The sequence below is a fragment of the Myotis brandtii genome, unplaced genomic scaffold, assembly GCF_000412655.1.
Source record: "Myotis brandtii unplaced genomic scaffold, ASM41265v1 scaffold973, whole genome shotgun sequence".
Classification (NCBI taxonomy): Eukaryota; Metazoa; Chordata; class Mammalia; order Chiroptera; family Vespertilionidae; genus Myotis; species Myotis brandtii.
Window position 1 is genome coordinate 549140 of NW_005372038.1, and position 7250 is coordinate 556389.

Here is a 7250-nt window from a genome sequence, read left to right on the forward strand (position 1 = left end):
TCTTGCCCCCTGGGGTCAGTGTGTGTCATAGTGACCAGTCATTCCCAGTGGTTCTGCTGTTAAGGTCAATTTGCATATTACCCTTTTATTATATAGGATAATTGACATATAATCATTTCAGGTATACAGCATAGTGATTTAACATTTATATACCTTATGATGTGATCACTTCAGTAAGTCTAGTAACCATCTGACACCACACAAAGTTATTATGATTTTATTGACTTTTTTTACCTATGCTGCACATTACATTTAAGCCTGAGTGACTAAAAGTGGTAATGCTGCTATCCATGTGATTGAGAAAGGCTCTTCACTAGGCTGGTTATTAACATCCTAAGAGTTTTTGTCAAACAGATTCTATTTCTTCACGACTTCCATTTTTACTTCAAAGATGCTTGTTTTGCTTTCTCCTTGGTCTTCATTTGGCAGTGGCTCTTAACATTTTGACTGTTTCTCTGTCCCAGTGGATTCTGCCAAGTAATGATCTTAAATGCTTGAATGCACTCAAGAAGTTCTGCTGAGTATTACCTTACAATGCAATCTCCTTCAGTGTGACTGTTTAGCAACTTTCTCATTTTGCATATTGGAATCTCTAAAACCAGGTCACCCTTGTTATTCCTTAGAGGGTTTAACTTTTGTACAGGATATATTTCCTGCAAAGTTGGTTAGTTCTCCATCTCCCTGCCTACCCAACAGATAAGATTAGGACTTGAAATGTTATAATAGTAAAGTTTTAAAACAAAAAATAAAAATTTGTCAGGGTACTTACCTAGAAATAATGGTACATACCTCTACATGTAAAGTGGTGCAGGTTAAAGAATAGTGTCCTGGGAATTAGGAGACCTGGATTCTAGTCTCAGCTCTTCCACTAATTTGAAATATGAACATGAGGAAACCACATTGCTTCTTCTTTAAGTCTCTGTTTCCTTTTCTGTGAAATGAGGGGGATAGAAAGGTGATTACTAAGATGAATGACAGCCCCTAAATAAACGATTTATTAAAAAATAATAAATGCTTAAACAGTATTAGCAACATTTATGATACTTAGAGACCATTGAATTAGCTATAGCACTAAGTGAGAGACTCATTTATCATCAGTTAACCATGTGTTTACTCCATAAAGACAAACAGGAATGATGCAGACTAAAAAATGAATTTGAAACTCAGTTACTGGTCTGGGCTGTTTTTGTATATGAAAGAAACTAAATAATCCACTATAATTCACCTTTCCCTTTGACACTGGGACAAGTCCAACATAATATGCCCATGCTCCTAAGGTAGAATAGAAGAGAGCCCAAAGATGGGGTTGCTCTGATTTTCTGAGTCCTGTGCCTACAGCCTCTTGAGTGCTGATTCCCAGAAATAGCAGTCATACTGTCCAGAGCCATCTTAATGAATTCTAGTGATTTCCATCATAAAGGGAACAAGCACAAGATCTTTCACCTAATAAAGACTCTGAAGAGTGCGTTGTTAGAAGAGAGGGTTTTTTCCTCCATTATGCCCCTTCCAAGAAGTAGGACTATTGTCAGATTATCTCTGTTGCCTATTAATGATTCCCTATGGCTCTCACCACAACTTAACTTTAGTGCTTCTCAGATTTGAACAGCAGATCACATAGAAGTCAGGGTGCTCTCTGTGGACCCTATAAAATATTGCTATAAATTCAATCCAAATTCACTGAGCCTTTGCATCCATTACTTTAATGCAATGAGTACTATGCAAATAGAGGAGCATACTAACTCATTCAAAACCTCTGCCCAGCAAAGCTTTCATCTACAGTAACTCAAGTCCTGTTTTCTCATGCTGTCTATTCTCTCAGCTACCTATTCTATCTACACTTTGCTCTCCAGATTAAATGCTGATGTGAAACTGTGTTCTTCTTGGCTGCAAATTTCAGCTTATTTTCAGAATTTTCTGCTTTCAAGACTGCCTCAGGTTACAATTGCCCTCTATTGCACCTCCTTATCCCCCTCCCCCACTTTCCCTTGTGGGGAAGTGGCTCTTACAGATGAGATTGAGATAGTATGTTTCTTTCTTCTTCATCTTTGTTTTGTTACCAGATGATTGCTTTTGTTTTCTCTCTTAGGACCCTCTTGGGATTGGGTGTGGTAATTTTGTTCATTTCAACAAAAATTCAGAGTTTTGAAAATTTGTCTAGGTATAATTCCAAGTGTCCATGATCAACAAATACAAAAAAAGCTGTTGCTGAGCAAATTAAATTATAGTGGGATTAAAAACGTTGCAAGATCAATGGAAGTAAATATGTTCTAAATTTAAAATGAAATCAGACTTCCATTACCGTCACAATCATAATTTTTACAGGTTTTTTTAAGTTCCTTTTAGGCTGAAATATTTCAATTTGGTTTAAACGGAATATCTTTTGGGGTAATTAGCAGACATTATCTATGGAAAAAATAGCACTTAAAACTAAGCATATGGTTTGAGATCCAGAAGGGACAAAATCATTATAAGGGCACATAGAAAATACCAATTAAATTAAAATTACCACCTGCCTAGTTTCTTTTGAAATTGTAAGCATGCATTTATTTATTTTTTAATTTTATTGAATTTATTGAGGTGACATTGTTTAATTAAAATTATATAGGTTTCAGGTATACAAGTCTATAATACATCATCTGTATATTGTATTGTGTGTTTACTACCCCAAGTCAAGTCTCCTTCCATCACCATTTATCCCCCCTTTACCCTCTTCCACCTTTTTCTATCCTCCCTTCCCCTCTGCCAATCACCATACTGTTGTATGGTATGTTTCATACATCATATAACTACAGGGAATTTGTAATAGCAGTTTATGTGCAGGTACAAGTATGTGGCCACAAACAAATAAAAGCCTGATATGCTTTTTCTAGGTGCTCTTTTGCCACAGGTTCATTTGTTTGGCTGTCTGCCAGCAGCAACTAAAGGTTTTAAGAGGAATTGTGACTGAAAACTTGAAATGTAGAAAATTCTCCCCATGAACTAAAATTGTTTCTGCAAATTGAGAAGTGACTGCCACATATTGATTTTGGCAGTAGAGCACCTTAGTGCAATCTGAAGAACATCAGTGATTTGTGGAACCATAATTTGATGACTCCCAGTTGACCAGAAACTTTTTTTAGTGTTATTTATATAATTAGTCATCCTGTACTACTTATAGTAAGCAGTTCTGTAAATTATGTTGACAATTTACTGTGCAGTATGGGACTTTTATTTATCCTCAAATCTAGTATCTCAGAATTTTGTACCTCCAATTAAAAAGGTCCTTTTTGCCCTGCCAGCATGGCTCAGTGGTTGAGCATTGACCTATGAACCAGGAGGTCACAGTTCGATTACTGGTCAGGGCATATGCCGCGGTTGCAGGCTCAATACCCAGTGTGGGGTGTGCAGGAGGCAGCCGATCAGTGATTCTCTCTCATCATTGATGTTCTATCTCTCTCTCTCTCGCTGAAATAAATAAAAATATATATATTTAAAAAGGTACTTCTTGTCCATCATCTTTCCCAGATGAAATGTGTGTCAGGAGGCTCTGAGCTCTCTCTTTAGTTTAAAAGTTCCTGATATTTATCGAGAGCTTTATGATTTCAAAGTTATTTTACATACACCATTTCATTTGGTTCTTTCACTTACCGTTGCCTACTTCACAGAGTTTTTTCATTTCCCTTTTTAATAGATGAATATTTTCAGCATTATAGAAAGTAATGATTTGCTCCAGTACCCAAGGACTAATAAGAGGCAGAGTCAGGTTTATAACAATGTTCTGACTACTCCATGTTTTGGGCTTTTTCCACTTGTTGGTCCATTCAGTGTAAAATGGAGAAGTGAAGAAATTCTCTAAGAAATACATTATTGAAGCAAAAGCCATTGTGTGAATTATTTCTGCAGCCATCCCAGGGATGCACTTCACATTGTATTTGAAGATGGAGTCACCATGCTTCAGCTGAACTCCAGAGAAGATTTGGCCCTTGTGCCCTTTACCAAGTTGCACCATGCATAAAATATTTTTAAGTAACAGAAACCTCCCCACTGCTATGAACTAAATTATGTCCTCCAAATTTGTATGTTGAAGCCATGACACCCCCCCCCCAACAGTCTGACTGTATTTGGAGTAAGGAAATAATTAAGTTTAAATGAGATCATAATGGTGGGTCCCTTATAGGATTAGTGCCCTTATATGAAGATACCCCTGGGATCTCACTCACTTTTTCCACCATGTCAGAACAAAGAGAGAAGATGCCATGTGCAAGCTAAAAAGAGAGCTCTCAACCAATCGATGTGTCTCTCCCACATCGATGTTTCTCTCTCTCTCTCTGTCTCTCCCCCTCCCTTCCACTCTCTCTAAAAATCAATAGGAAAAATATCCTCAGATGAGGATTTAAAAAAATCAATGGGAAAATATCCTCAGGTGAGGATTAACAACAACAAAAAATTATTTCAGAGAGGGTGAGGAAGGGGAGAGAGAAAGAGAAACATCAGTTTGTTGTTCCACCTATTCACACATTCATTGGTTGTTACCTGTATGTTCCTTGACCAGGGATCAAACCCACAACCTTGGTGTATCAGAATAATGCTCTAATCAACTGAGATACCCAGCCAATGCTGTCGAAGAAGAAGAGGAAGAGGAAGAGGAAGAAGAAGAAAAGAAGAAGAAGAAGAAGAAGAAGAAGAAGAAGAAGAAGAAGAAAGAAAGAAAGAAAGAAAGAAAGAAAGAAAGAAAGAAAGAAAGAAAGAAAGAAAGAAAGAAAGAAAGAAAGAAAGAAAGAAAGAGAAGAAGGAAGGAGAAGGAAGGAGAAGGAAGGAAGGAAGGAAGGAAGGAAGGAAGGGAAGGAAGGAAGGAAGGAAGGAAGAAGAAAGCTCTCACCAGTAACCAAATCAGCTAACACCTTGATCTTGGACTTCCTAGCCTGCAAAATTGAGAAAATAAATTTCTGTTGTTTAAGGCATTCAGTCCCTGGTATTTTGTTAGGGTAGCCCAAGCTGACTCAACCCTCACCCGAGAATATGTTTACTCATTTTTAGAGAGTGGGAAGAGATGAGAGAGAGAGAGAGAGAGAGAGAGAGAGAGATAGAGATGTTGTGAGAGTTTGCCTTGGGTTTGGGGTTAGGAGGAAGTTAAGGTTCTTTATTCAGTGATTTGGGGGTGATACATATTTTGTATTAGGGGAGGATGTCAGTAGTGTTCTGCCCCTTGAACTCAGTGTAGCTGACTGGGAGTTTGCACTGCCTGCTTGGTGAATGGGCCTAACAGCTTTGCACAGGAATTGCTGATTATTGTTAGAGGAGTTTGATTTAGCTCCTAGTACTCTTCTTCCTCAAAGTGTTAAAAAAGGTTGTACATTCTGCATATACATCCTCCCAAGTACAATTTTAAAATATTATTTTAAAATCAAGTAAAAAAAATGACAAGTTCAAAGAGATCCAAGATGGCTGCTGATGGGACGGCAGGCTGCAAGATAGCATGTGAGTGAGAGAGTGAAAGGAGAGTGCATGGACGTGCAGGGGAGTGTCGGTATTTGTGAGTGAGGGACAGCTATATCCACAGGACTGCTGGGGACTGGCGGACCAGGCTCCCCTGGCCACGCAGCCTCTATTACTGCTGAAATCTCTCCCTGAGTAGCCAGCTCTGCCGCAGAGACCATGCCATCTGAAGGGGAGAGCGGCTTTGATCAGAAGCCCAGCCTTACCTTTAACCAGGGAGACCTCAGATACTTGCTGGGACCCTACAACCACAATGCCTAGGGACCAGCTGCCTCAACTGCAAACCCACAAACACTGAGATTCCAGCTTCCCCGACCGTGAGTGCCTAAAAAGTTTGTCTAGGGAGAGACAAAGTGGCGCCAAATATGCGGATGGGTCCTGTACCTTCTCACAGAGCAGATAGAAGGAACAGCTGAATCAAATAACATCCACCTGGAATTGGCGAAGTGAACACAACTGGTGAGGCAATCTGTAGATAGAAAGGTCAGAGATAGCCTAGAGCCGTGGTCTGCGGCTTGCGAGCCACATGCGGCTCTTTGTCCCCTTGTGTGTGGCTCTTCCTAAGCCTTAGGAGTACCCTAATTAAGTTAATAACAATGTACCTACCTATATAGTTTAAGTTTAAAAAATTTGGCTCTCAAAAGAAATTTCAATCGTTGTACTGTTGATATTTGGCTCTGTTGACTAATGAGTTTGCCGACCACTGACCCAGATCAACAGAGGTGTAGAAGGTGAGGGGAATGTAAAATACGTAAGGAGAGGGAAATGATGCAAACCCATTGCCCCCAGAAAAGCAACTGTAGTGGCATGGACTAGTGGTGGGGATTAGTTCATCCCACTATTTTTCCTTTGTCCGTTCTCCTGGAAAAAGAAAACAACCAGAATCCAAGAGCGTTGTTCCCAGTTGAGTTGAAGTTATTATGTAAAGCAAGTGGATCCGACAGTACAATGGAAGTGCTGTATCCCCAGTTATCCATTTAGGACCCAGGCTCTCATTCTCCCAGCTCTCAGGTATCTAATGAGTTTCCAAGCTGGGGGATTTGGGGAGTGGGAAGGAGCAATGGGCTGGATGCAAGAACACCTAATTGGTCTTTAGTCCCAGTCCCTGTGATTCAAGGATGTGGGAGAGCAAACATCCATCACTTGAGAGACTTGCTCAATGCTGGATGAATCAGTTCTCTCTATTCAACTAAGAAACCAAGAATATGGGAGAGGTGGGAGTCAGAGGTTGAATCACCACAAGTTAACCCTACAACTCAAAGATTTAGAAAGAGAGCAACAAGAAAAGCCCAGCATCAGCAGATGGAAGGTAATAATAAAGATCAGAGCGGAAATAAACGACATAGAGACAAAAAAACAAAAAACAAACCCAAAACACAGAAAACAAACAAACAAAATACAAAAGATCAACAAAACCAAGAGCTGGTTCTTTGAAAGGATAAACAAGATTGATGAACCTCTAGCCAGGCCCACCAAGAAGCAAAGAGAAATGAACCAAATAAACAAAATCAGAAATGAAAGAGGTGAAGTAACAACCAATCCCATAGAAATACAAATGATTATGAAAAAAATACTATGGACAACTTTATTCCAACAAACTGGACAACTTAGACAAAATGGACATATTCTTAGAAAAATACAATCTCCCAAAACTCAATCAGGAAGAATAAAAACACCTGAGTAGGCTGATAACTGCTTAAGAAATTGAAGCAGTGATAAAAAATCTTAGAGCAGTGGTTCTCAACCTTCCTAATGCCATGACCCTTTAATACAGT

At 39.2% G+C, this 7250-nt stretch overlaps 1 protein-coding gene across 2 annotated transcripts in view; it reads right to left on the reverse strand.

The window, feature by feature from the left end:
• TRPC5 (transient receptor potential cation channel, subfamily C, member 5) overlaps positions 1–7250 on the reverse strand; it is a 320022-nt gene that overhangs the window by 190008 nt on the left and 122764 nt on the right. For both annotated transcript variants that reach the window (XM_005886346.1, XM_005886345.1), the window contains exon 3: positions 790–931. The gene's annotated coding sequence lies outside the window, so the exon portion shown is untranslated. The remainder of the gene's footprint in view (positions 1–789; positions 932–7250) is intronic.